Source organism: Mobula hypostoma, chromosome 1 (assembly GCF_963921235.1).
Source record: "Mobula hypostoma chromosome 1, sMobHyp1.1, whole genome shotgun sequence".
In the NCBI taxonomy this organism is placed as follows: Eukaryota; Metazoa; Chordata; class Chondrichthyes; order Myliobatiformes; family Myliobatidae; genus Mobula; species Mobula hypostoma.
In genome coordinates, this window is record NC_086097.1 from 107,982,952 (window position 1) to 107,996,270 (window position 13,319).

General features: G+C 41.7%; 1 protein-coding gene across 1 annotated transcript in view; it reads right to left on the reverse strand.

Moving 5' to 3' along the window:
- si:dkey-122a22.2 (uncharacterized) overlaps nucleotides 1-13,319 on the reverse strand; it is a 213,117-nt gene that overhangs the window by 180,560 nt on the left and 19,238 nt on the right. The gene's annotated exons all lie outside the window — the stretch shown is intronic.

The following is a 13,319-nucleotide window of genomic DNA, read 5'->3' on the forward strand; positions in this document are numbered from 1 at the left end:
CTGAATGCCAACCCCATGGCACCCCCACCCAAACTCCTGGACACACTCTCATCCTGGTCCAGCCACTTTTCATCTTTTATTGCTGCTGTTACACATAGTTATATGACTGCTTGTTTTATTATAATAGTGCCAGAAACATTCTACTGTCCCACATAAACATGCACCTCACGCTTTACGTCAACATGTCAAACCTCAGGCCATGCCACTCAGGGACCCGTGTTAATCTTATCTTTACAACTATAAAAGACTGTTTACAAGAGGGGATAAGCAGAGTCTATTTCTAAGGAAGCTGAGATTCTTCAGTGTGTGCAACAGTATGTTGGAGATTTTTTTACCAGTCTGTTCTAGTGAGTGCAGTCTTCTTTGTGGCTTTATCTTGGGGGAGAAACATCGGTGCCGGCAATGCAAAAAGACTAAATAAACTCATCAAAAAGGCTGGATCTGTCCTTTTGAGTTCGTGGTGGAGAGGAAGTCACTAAACAAACTGGTATCCACTATGGACAACCCGGCACATCCTCTCCATGACCTTCTGAATAAGCAGTGGAGCACCCTTTCAAACAGACTCATACAGCTCCACTGTCACAAGGATCATTACAGAAAACCTTTCCTACCAAATGCAATAAGCATATACAACAGTTCATCTGTGTGTGACAGGAGAACACACATCATAGTACGATAGTCTGTTTTATTATTTTGTACATTATTATTGCACATTGGTAAATTATTGTGTATATTATTATTATGTACTTTATTATAAGTTAAGTCTGCACACTAAGTGTGTTTTTAAATATTGCTGTTGTAACGAAAGAATTTCTCACTTGGGATCAATAAAGTACTATTATTATATGTGCTGTGCATGACTATATGTACTGTATTTGGCACGTTGACCCCAGGAGAACAGTGTGTTTGTTTAGCTGTATACATGTGTATGGTTGAAGCAATAAACTTGAACTTTATCTGCTCTTACAGCAATAATACCACAAATGTCCTATTTCAGCTCATCTACACCTTCCAAAAGAGAAGAAACTCATTCCAGAAATGTACAGCTGCCACTTCTGCCCATCTTTAAGCCAAATTTCAGTAACAGTCACATTGTTACATTCTATATGATTTCTGTGTCCTAATTCATTATCTGTAATTTGCTGACACTTTCTAAGTTCTTGTTTCCTGTACCTTCGGCTTGTTAACTCAATTCTCGCCCTTCACATCCAGTTTTGTCATTCACCATTCTGAAAATGCTAAGTTCTAATTTCTCTCTCATTAATTTAAACCTTAAAGATATTAGTCCCAGCCTTATGAGTTAAATAACATTTAGTTTCTGTAAGTTTCAACTTTAGAAACTGTCCCAAGTTCTTCCTCTTTCTACCATCACCTGAACACAAGAGATTCAGCAGATGCTGGAAATCCAGAGCACCACACACAAAATGCTGGAGGAAGTTGACAGGTCAGGCAGCATCAATGGAGAGGAATAAACACGATGTTTCAGGCTGAGACCCTTCATAAGGACTGGAAAGGAGGAGGAAAGATGCCTGAATAAGGTGGTAGCGAGAGTGGAAGGAGTACAAGCTAGAAGGTGATAGGTGAAACCAGGTGGGTAGGGGGTTGGGGGGGTGAAGCAATAATCTGGGAGGTGATGGGTGTTTTCACCCTGGTTATTATATATAGTAGATTCTGGTTAATTGGGCCATTAGTTAATCAGGACAACCACTTATTTGGGACAGTTCTTACAGAACAAGAACTAATTGAAGAATAGCCAGGATTCCTTTCGTTTATTTGTGATACTATGCCACTTAACTGGGACAAAAGACTGTTCCCAAAGTTTCTAACTAGCATCAGTCATGTATATTTGTGTGGCCACTAAACACTACACTGTGATTAGAACAAACTGTTTTTAAATAGTGTCAATTACATGTGTTTGAGGTCAAAATGCAGTGAGTTTTGTCACTGATAGTTGGTGTGAAATAAGCAGCAAGACAATTTAGAACTACACGTGTCCCCCGCTTTTTGAACGTTCGCTTTACGAAACTTCACTGTTACGAAAGACCTACATTAGTACCGTTTTCACTTTCAGAAAGTGTTTTCACTGTTATGAAAAAAAATTCAGCGCACGATAAAAAATCAGCGCGCGATAAAAGGCAGTGCGCCCCGAGCAGCCGCTCTCCCCCGGATTCGGAACTGCTTTGCTTTAACACGTGCCTGTGAGCAGTCGTTTGCAAGATGAGTGCTAAGGTATCAGAAAAGCCTGAAAGAGCTTGTTAGGGTGTTACACTTACAGTAAAACTAGACATAATTAAGTGTTTTGATCGTGGTGAACGAAGTAAGGACAACGTGAGTTTGACTTGTGGAAGCTGACGAACATGATGTTGAAGAGGTTTTGGTATCCCATCACCAAGAACTGACAAATGAAGAGCTGATGCAATTGGAAGAAAAAAGGATAACAATCGAAACCGAATGAATAATGATAAAGTACGACTTTAATTTTGAAAGGGTACATCGGTTTAGGGGATATTTGCAGGATGGTTTGAGTCCTTATTAAAGAACTGTGTGATAGAAAAATGCGCGAGGCTCAGCAGTCAAGCAAGCCTTCCACATCAGCCACAGCAGATGACGAACCTTGACCTTCGACATCGAGACGGGCAGAGATAGAAGAAGATGAGCTGCCTGCCCTAATGGAAACAGGCGACGAGATGACACCCCAGTGTCCCACCACCCCAACCCCCAGGCCACGGACAGATACCGATTCGCGGAGAATGCAAAGCTAGCCAGGAGGCACACAGCACATCTTTAAGAAAAAAGCCGAAATAAACATGCTAATTAATTAGGTGCCACCGACACGTAATTGTCGGCTCAGATCTGAGACGACGCAATTGGAAATCAGCACTGATCTGGGCCGACAATTACGGGCGGCACCTAATTAATTAGCATGTTTCTTTCGGCTTTTTTCTTAAAGATGTGCTGGATGCCTCCCGGCTACCCCTGGAACCCTGCATGCTTCGCGGCATCTATCGGGTTGACGGCCTGGAGGGTGGGGGCCACTACACCAGCCAACCTGCGACGGCTCAGTCTAACACACCATCATCCGTGTGCTCTGCGCTGTCTTCCCAATTCCAGTAAGTCATACTACACTGTACATACATTATTTCTACTTTATATCGGCTGTGTATTTTTACGTGTTATTTGGTAAGATTTGGCAGCTTCATAGCTTGAAGGTTACTGGAGAGCGCTTCTGCGTGTTTCTGCTGAGAGCGCTTGCGTGAGATTTTCTGCTGACGGCGCTTGCGTGCAATTTTCGCTACGGAGAGCAGTGCAGTAATGATTGTGGAAAAGTATTTCTACTTTATATAGGCTGTGTATTTATCATATCATTCCTGCTTTTACTATGTGTTACTGTTATTTTAGGTTTTATGTGTTGTTTGGCATGATTTGGTAGGTTATTTTTGGGTCTGCGAACGCTCACAAAATTTTCCCATATAAATAAATGGTAATTGCTTCTTCGCTTTATGACATTTCGGCTTACGAACCATCTCTTAGGAACGCTCTACCTTCGTATGGCGGGGGAAACCTGTATTTTGGTCACCAGTTTCTAGCATTCAGGCTTATAGATGCCAGAAATGGTCAGGAGTGAAAATGAAACAATTTCACGATTTCAGCAAGTTAGGAACTATGAAGAATTTGAAGGTTTCAACAGCTATCTCAAATGTTACAATGAAAATGAAGATTTGGAGAATGCAATTGGTGAACACATTATAGGAAGGTAGTCAATTATCGGCACTGGGTGTCTGCACTGATATGTTCAAGCGTTCAGTGGTCCCACTTAATTTCTGAGAATGTTTACAATATACAACCTGAAATTCTTACTCTTCACAATCAATCAAAAGAACACAACAGCATACAATGACTTTATCCACTCAGGGGATCTCCCATCCACTGCTACCACCCTTATAGTTCCCACACCTCGCACTTCCCATTTCTACCTCCTACCCAAGATCCACAAACCTGCCTGTCCTGGCCGACCTATTGTCTCAGCTTGCTCCTGCCCCACCGAACTCGTTTCTGCATACCTCAACACGGTTTTATCCCGCCTTGTTCAATCCCTTCCTACCTATGTTCGTGACACTTCTCACGCTCTTAAACTTTTCGATGATTTTAAGTTCCCTGGCCCCCACCACTTTATTTTCACCATAAATGTCCAGTCTCTATATACTTCCATCCCCCATCAGGAAGGTCTCAAAGCTCTACGCTTCTTTTTGGATTCCAGACCTAATCAGTTCCCCTCTACCACCACGCTGCTCCGTCTAGCGGAATTAGTCCTTACTCTTAATAATTCCTCCTTTGGCTCCTCTCACTGCCTCCAAACTAAAGGTGTAGCTATGGGCACCCGTATACGTCCTAGCTATGCCTGCCTTTTTGTTGGCTTTGTGGAACAATCTATGTTCCGTGCCTATTCTGGTATCTGTCCCCCACTTTTCCTTCGCTACATCGACGACTGCATTGGCGCTGCTTCCTGCACACATGCAAAGCTCGTTGACTTTATTAACTTTGCCTCCAACTTTCACCCTGCCCTCAAGTTTACCCGGTCCATTTCCGACACCTCCCTCCCCTTTCTAGATAAATCTGTCTCTGTCTCTGGAGACAGCTTATCCACTGATGTCTACTATAAGCCTACTGACTCTCACAGCTATCTGGACTATTCCTCTTTTCACCCTGTCTCTTGCAAAAACGCCATCCTCTTCTCGCAATTCTTCCGTCTCCGCCGCATCTGCTCTCAGGATGAGGCTTTTCATTCTAGGACGAGGGAGATGTCTTCCTTTTTTAAAGAAAGGGGCTTCCCTTCCTCCACTATCAACTCTGCTCTTAAACGCATCTCCCCCATTTCACGCACATCTGCTCTCACTCCATCCTCCCGCCACCCCAATAGGAATAGGGTTCCCCTGGTCCTCACCTACCACCCCACCAGCCTCCGGGTCCAACATATTATTCTCCATAACTTCCGCCACCTCCAACGGGATCCCACCACTAAGCACATCTTTCCCTCCCCCCCCCCTGCATTCCGCAGGGATCGCTCCCAACGCGACTCCCTTGTCCATTCGTCCGCCCCATCCCTCCCCACTGATCTCCCTCCTGGCACTTATCCGTGTAAGCGGAACAAGTGCTACACATGCCCTTACACTTCCTCCCTTACCACCATTCAGGGCCCCAAACAGTCCTTCCAGGTGAGGCAACACTTCACCTGTGAGTCGGCTGGGGTGATATACTGCGTCCGGTGCTCCCGATGTGGCCTTTTATATATTGGCGAGACCCGACGCAGACTGGGAGACCGCTTTGCTGAACACCTACGCTCTGTCCGCCAGAGAAAGCAGGATCTCCCAGTGGCCACACATTTTAATTCCACATCCCATTCCCATTCTGACATGTCTATCCACGGCCTCCTCTACTGTAAAGATGAAGCCACACTCAGGTTGGAGGAACAACACCTTATATTCTGTCTGGGTAGCCTCCAACCTGATGGCATGAACATCGACTTCTCTAACTTCCGCTAATGCCCCACCTCCCCCTCGTACCCCATCTGTTACTTATTTTTATAAACACATTCTTTCTCTCACTCTCCTTTTTCTCCCTCTGTCCCTCTGAATATACCCCTTGCCCATCTTCTGTGTCCCCCCCCCACCCCTCCTTGTCTTTCTTTCCGGACCTCCTGTCCCATGATCCTCTCGTATCCCTTTTGCCTATCACCTGTCCAGCTCTTGGCTCCATCCCTCCCCCTCCTGTCTTCTCTTATCATTTTGGATCTCCCCCTCCCCCTCCAATTTTCAAATCCCTTACTCACTCTTCCTTCAGTTAGTCTTGACGAAGGGTCTCGGCCTGAAACGTCGACTGCACCTCTTCCTAGAGATGCTGCCTGGCCTGCTGCGTTCACCAGCAACTTTTATGTGTGTAGCATACAATGTGCATGAATTCCTCCATCAATAGCTATTAGGAACTACAGTTTCATAGTACAGTGGTAGTACTGTTAGTGTTCTAGTTTGTTCTGTATTTCATTTAAATACATGATTTATTACTCAGTTAAACAGTAGATTGTCTCTTACACTTTTTAACTATTTCCATGAAACTGGGTAATTAGAGCAGCCATTTAATTGGGCCAAAATGTTCTGATCCACATGTGTCCTAATTAACTGGAATCACTGTATATCACAAACAGCAGAGGTCCTGAATGAGCACGACTTGTCACAGACCTCCAGCCGGGACAAATCCCTTTGACCACTACCCTGACTTATATAGATGGGCCAATTCTCCATGGATCCCATGCATCTTAGTCTTCTGAATGAAACTCCCATTAGAACTTTGTCAAATGCCTTACTAAAATCCATGTAGGTAACATCCACAGCTTTTCCTTTAACAGAGGAGTCAAAAGCTGAGAAACCATAGAAACCATAGAAAAACTACAGCACAGAAACAGGCCTTTTGGCTCTTCTTGGCTGTGCCGAACTATTTTCTGCCTAGTCCCACTGACCTGAACACGGACCATATCCCTCCATACACCTCCCATCCATGTATCTGTCCAATTTATTCTTAAATGTTAAAAAAGACCCCGCATTTACCACCTCGTCTGGCAGCTCATTCCATACTCCCACCACTCTCTGTGTGAAGAAGCCCCCTCTAATGTTCCCTTTAAACTTTTCCCCCCTCACCCTTAACCCATGTCCTCTGGTTTTTTTCTCCCCTTGCCTCTGTGGAAAAAGCCTGCTTGCATTCACTCTATCTATACCCATCACAATTTTATATACCTCCATCAAATCTCCCCTCATTCTTCTACACTCCAGGGAATAAATGCCTAACCTATTCAACCTTTCTCTGTAACTCAGTTTCTCAAGTCCCAGCAACATCCTTGTAAACCTTCTCTGCACTCTTTCAACCTTATTTATATCCTTCCTGTAATTTGGTGACCAAAACTGAACACAACACTCCAGATTCGGCCTCACCAATGCCTTATACAATCTCATCATAACATTCCAGCTCTTATACTCAATACTTTGATTAATAAAGGCCAATGTACCAAAAGCTCTCTTTACGACCCTATCTACCTGTGACGCCACATTTAGGGAATTTTGTATCTGTATTCCCAGATCCCTCTGTTCCACTGCACTCCTCAGTGCCTTACCATTAACCCTGTATGTTCTACATTGGTTTGTCCTTCCAACGTGCAATACCTCAAACTTGTCTGTATTAAACTCCATCTGCCATTTTTCAGCCCATTTTTCCAGCTGGTCCAAGTCCCTCTGCAGACTCTGAAAACCTTCCTCACTGTCCACTACACCTCCAATCTTTGTATCATCAGCAAATTTGCTGCTCTAATTTACCACATTATCATCCAGATCATTGATATAGATGACAAATAACAATGGGCCCAGCACTGATCCCTGTAGCACACCACTAGTCACAGGCCTCCACTCGGAGAAGTAATTCTCTACTACCACTCTTTGGCTTCTTCCATTGAGCCAATGTCTAATCCAATTTACCACCTCTCCATGTAAACCTAGCGACTGAATTTTCCTAACTAACCTCCCATGCGGGACCTTGTCAAAGGCCTTACTGAAGTCCATGTAGACAACATCCACTGTCTTCCCTTCATCCACTTTCCTAGTAACCTCCTTGAAAAACTCCAATAGATTGGTCAAACCTGACCTACCACACACAAAGCCATGTTGACTCTCCCTAATACGTCCCTGTCTATCCAAATGCTTGTAGATTCTGTCTCTTTAGTACTCCTTCCAATAACTTACCCACTACCGACATCAAACTTACCGGCCTATAATTTCCCAGATTACTTTTTGATCTTTTTTTAAACAACAGAACAACATGAGCCACTCTCCAATCCTCCAGCACCTCACCCGTAGACACCGACATTTTAAATATATCTGCCAGGGCCCCTGCAATTAAAACACTAGTCTCCTTCAGGGTCCAAGGGAATATCCTGTCAGGTCCTGGGGATTTATCTACTTTAATTTGCCTCAAGATAGCAAGAACCTCCTCCTTTTCAATCTGTACAGTTTCCATGATCTCACTACTTGTTTCCCTTAATTCAATAGACTTCATGCCAGTTTCCTTAGTAAGTACAGATGCAAAAACCCCATTTAAGATCTCCCCCATCTCTTTTGGTTCCGCACATAGCCGACCACTCTGGTCTTCAAGAGGACCAATTTTATCCCTTACAATCCTTTTACTCTTAATATACCTGTAAAAGCTCTTTAGATTATCCTTCACTTTGACTGCCAAGGCAAACTCATGTCTACTTTTAACCCTCCCGATTTCTTTCTTAAGTATTTTCTTGCACTTTTTATACTCCTCAAGCACCTTATTTACTCCGTTTCCTATACATGTCATACAACTCTCTCTTCTTCTTTTTCAGAGTTGCAATATCCCTTGAGAACCAAGGTTTCTTATTCCTATTCACTTTGCCTTTCATCTTGACAGGAACATACAAGCTCTGCACTCTCAAAATTTCTCTTTTGAAGGCTTCCCACTTACCGATCACATCCTTGCCAGAGAACAACCTGTCCCAATCCACGCTTTTTAGATCCTTTCTCATTTCTTCAAATTTGGCCTTCTTCCAGTTAAGAACCTCAACCCTAAGACCAGATCTATCCTTGTCCATGATCAAGTTGAAACTAATGGTGTTATGATCACTGGAACCAAAGTGCTCCCCTACACACACTTCCGTCACTTGTCCTAACTCGTTTCCTAACAGGAGATCCAATATTGCATCCCCTCTAGTTGGTACCTCTATATATTGATTTAGAAAACTTTCCTGAACACATTTTACAAACTCTAACCCATCTAGGCCCCTAGCAGTACGGGAGTCCCAATCAATATATGGAAAATTAAAATCCCCTACCACCACAACTTTATGTTTCCTGCAGTTGCCTGCTATCTCTCTGCAGGTTTGCTCTTCCAATTCTCGCTGGCTATTGGGTGGTCTATAATACAACCCCACTAATGTGGCCATACCTTTCCTGTTTCTCAGCTCCACCCATAATGACTCAGTAGACAAGCCCTCTAATCTGTCCTGCCTGAGCACTGCTGTAATATTTTCCCTAACAAGCAATGCTACTCCCCCACCTTTCATTCCTCTGCCTCGATCATATCTGAAACATCGGAACCCTGGAATATTAAGCTGCCAGTCCTGCCCCTCCTGTAGCCAAGTTTCACTAATTGCTATAACATCATAATTCCACGTGTCAATCCATGCCCCCAACTCGTCCGCCTTCCCCGCAATACTCCTGGCATTGAAAATATATACACCTCGGGGGGGACTTCCAGGTCATCAAGGGAATGGCGGCGTAAGGAAAAGGTCTCTCGACAAAAAAGAAGGTAAACTGCCCCAAAATCGAATTTAGACAAATACTTAATATTGCATAACTATATTCATAAAAGGGGTAAGTATGATGTCTAAGAACAAGAATAAAAAGTCCGCTTCGAAGGCTGATAAACATAAAGAGATGCAGCAAGGCGACGGGCCTAGCTCCCCCACGGCAAACCAGGACGGAGATAATGAGGGGGAATCGGTGACTCTGTCTTTGATTCTCGGAGAGATTCGCGAGTTCCAACAAGATAACAGCAAACAGCTGGAAGACATTAAAGGAGAAATAGTAAAAACTAACTCGCGGATAGATGAAGCCAAAGCCTCACTGTGGGAAGTCGGGAAAAATTTTCAAATGTTATACGTTCAGAAATGTCTAGGGTGTGGTTATATGTCTTGGTTTACTGTTGAGAAGGGATTGCTTACTGTTTGGTTAGAAAAGGAGAGTGCTTTTTTTCTACTAGAGAAAAATGCAAACTGAATTGGTAAAAATAATTTCCTATAATGTTAATGGGGCTTTGAATCCAATTAAAAGAAATAAGATTATGTCTAAATTGAAAAAAGAGAGGGCACAAATAGCTTTCCTCCAGGAAACACATATGAGCCAATCTGAACATGGAAAATTAAAAAGAATGGGCTTTAAGCATGTATTTTATTCATCATATAAATTGAGTCACAAAAGAGGGGTAGCTACTTTAATATCAAGTACTCTTAATTATGAACATATTTCAGAGACTAGAGACAAAGAAGGACGGTTTGTAAAAATCACAGGAAGAATAGAAGGTACAGAAATAACATTGCTGAATGTTTATGCTCCTCCAGGTAGTGAATGGTCATTTTATAGACACATTTTTGACCTAATGGTCAGTTCTCGAGGGGTAGTAATTTGTGGAGGGGATTTTAATATTAGATTAAATCCTATATTAGATTCTTCAAGAATAGTTACTCAGAATAAACCTCTGACTCGGAAAGTGAATTCATTGATGGAGGAGTTGGAAATTATAGATGTCTGGAGGGAATTACACCTTACTAGTAAAGATTATACATATTACTCTTTCCCTCATTCAGCCTATTCAAGGATAGACTATTTCTTTATCTTTAATACAGATAGACTCAGGATAAAAAACTGTAATATTGCAACAATTGATCTGTCGGATCATAGCCCAGTCTCTATATCTCTAATCCTGGAAAGGAAAATGAGGAAAACACTATGGAGGCTAAACTCACATATACTCAATAACCCGAAAGTAATGGAGAGATTAAGGGGAGAAATCAAAGAATATCTAGACCTTAATGACACGGGAGAAACATCACCAGTGATTTTATGGGATACATTGAAAGCTGTACTGAGAGGGAAAATTATTTCCATTACTACTCGCATGAAAAAAATCAATGCACAAAAATTAGCAGACCTTCAAGGAAAATTAAAACAACTTCAAGTTGTAGATAGCAACAAAAGTAATTCAAATCGAAAACAGGAAATTAGGAAATTGCAAAGTGAAATTGATGATATTTATACGTTGGAAACTCAAAGAAATTTTCTTTACCTGAGACAAAAGAATTATGAAGTAGGAGGTAAATCAGCTAGATTATTAGCATATAAATTACGAAAACAACAAGCAGACAATACAATTCATAAAATAAAGAATCCAAAGACAAAGCTTGTGGAGAGTACAATAGGGAAAATTCAAGAGAGTTTTGAAACATATTATCGAGAGCTGTACTCCCAACCCCGGGCCCCCAATGAGCCCTATATAGACAGTGTATTGAATTTTTTAGATCTACCTAAACTTACAGATTTACAAAATGAAAGTTTATTAGAACCAGTAACTGTCAAAGAACTGAACGTGGCCATCTCTAGGTTAAAGGCTGGAAAGTCCCCGGGTTCTGATGGGTTTACCTCAGAGTGGTACAAGTCCCTGAAGACACAGTTAGCCCCATTACTACTTAACACCTTTAATTGGATCTTGCAGAGAGGAGAAACTCCACCTTCCTGGAGAGAAGCGATTATTTCAGTTATTCCTAAAAAGAGGGTAAAGATAAACTAGAATGTGGCAATTATCGGCCAATTAGTGTTCTTAATTTAGATTACAAACTATTTACATCTATATTAGCGCGCAGATTGGAAAAGCTTTTACCTGGCCTAATCCATTTAAGTTGGATCCAGTTAGTTGGGCATTCCTATACAGAGTGTTAGAAAGATTCGGCTTTCAAGAAAGGTTTATTAAAGTAATTCAGACTCTATATGATAGCCCTACAGCCCGAATTAAGATAAATGGGGACCTCTCTGACTCCTTCATTTTAGAGAGAGGCACTAGACAGGGATGCCCAATTTCTCCTCTCCTTTTTGCGCTATATATTGAACCACTTGCCCAACTAATAAGACAGAGCGAAATCGTAAAAGGTATCAAGGTGGCAGGGATTGAACAGAAAGTGGCGTTATTCGCAGATGATGTTTTGGTCTATCTGAGTGAACCAGAAAAATCATTTATAGGATTGTTTACACTGTTGGATGACTTTGGGAAAATATCAGGTTATAAAATAAATGTAAAGAAAACGCAGGTTATGTCCCTAAATTATACACCATCCAAAAAATTGCAGGATACATACGATCTTAAGTGGGAAGCTAAATCATTAAAATATTTAGGAATAACCCTGCCGAAGGATCTTTCAACACTGTCACAGGTAAATTATGGGCCATTAATCTCAGCGATAAAAGCAGATATGCATAGATGGAATCTTATCCCCTTTTTAAGTTTAAATTCAAGGATAAATACTATAAAAATGAATATTCTTCCTCGGTTATTATATCTTTTCCGTACTTTACCAGTGGAGGTGGATGATAATCAATTCAGGGAATGGGACAAATGGATTTCCCGCTTCATTTGGCAAGGAAGGAAACCTAGAATTCGATATAACACCTTACAGTTAGGGAAGGAAGGAGGAGGTATGGTTCTTCCTTGCCTGAGAAATTATTTTTATGCCTCACAGATAACCCCTCTGTTATATTGGTGTAATAGGGAATATAAGGCTAGATGGAAGGAAATAGAATTTGGATTAGTTGACAGTTTTCCTCTTCAGGCCTCAATAGCTGACAAAGGATTGATGGCCCAGTTGGAAAAATTTAATAATGCTTGGATAAATCTTACATTAAAAGTATGGCAGAAGGTGGTTAATTCATGTGGAATTAATAACATGTTAAAACTCTTTAGATGGTGTGCATATGATACCGAATTCCTTCCCAACAGAGGAGATAAAAGATTTGAGCTATGGATAAAGAAAGGTCTTACAACCTACCTCTCATTTATAGATAAAAGAGTATTACAAAGTTTCCAAATCCTGCAGGACAAACATGGCCGAGAACATAATGACTTTTTTTAGGTACCTTCAAATACGAAACTATGTTAACCAGAGTTGTAGATATACAGACCTATCAACAGTAGAATTAGAATTTTTCAAGATTCTGAATTCGGCTTGCAGTTCAATACCTAGTAAATCAGTTTCTCGCCTATATAATGCACTCTCCCATGCTAAAAATGTAAATACACTGTATATTAAAGAGAAGTGGGAGAAAGAAGCGGGGTTGGTACTTTCAGAGGAGGCTTGGGAGAAAATCTGCAGCTTTCAATGGTCCTCGACTAATTCTTTGACTTGGAGAGAACATTGTTGGAAAAACATTATAAGATACTTCAAGACCCCATATCAGGAAAAATATAAAGATACAAATGTGATGTGTTGGAGAAGGTGCGGCTCCAAGGAGGCAAATCATTTTCATATTTTCTGGGATTGCCCTAAATTAAGTCTATTTTGGGAAGGTATTCATAGAACATTAGTTAAGGTACTTAGGTCCCAGATACCTCTGAACTTTGAGACGCTCTATTTGGGGCATGTATTGTTCCTTGAACAGAAGGAAGATATAAAGTTGCTGCAGGCCCTCTTAGCGGCAAGTAAGAAATCAATC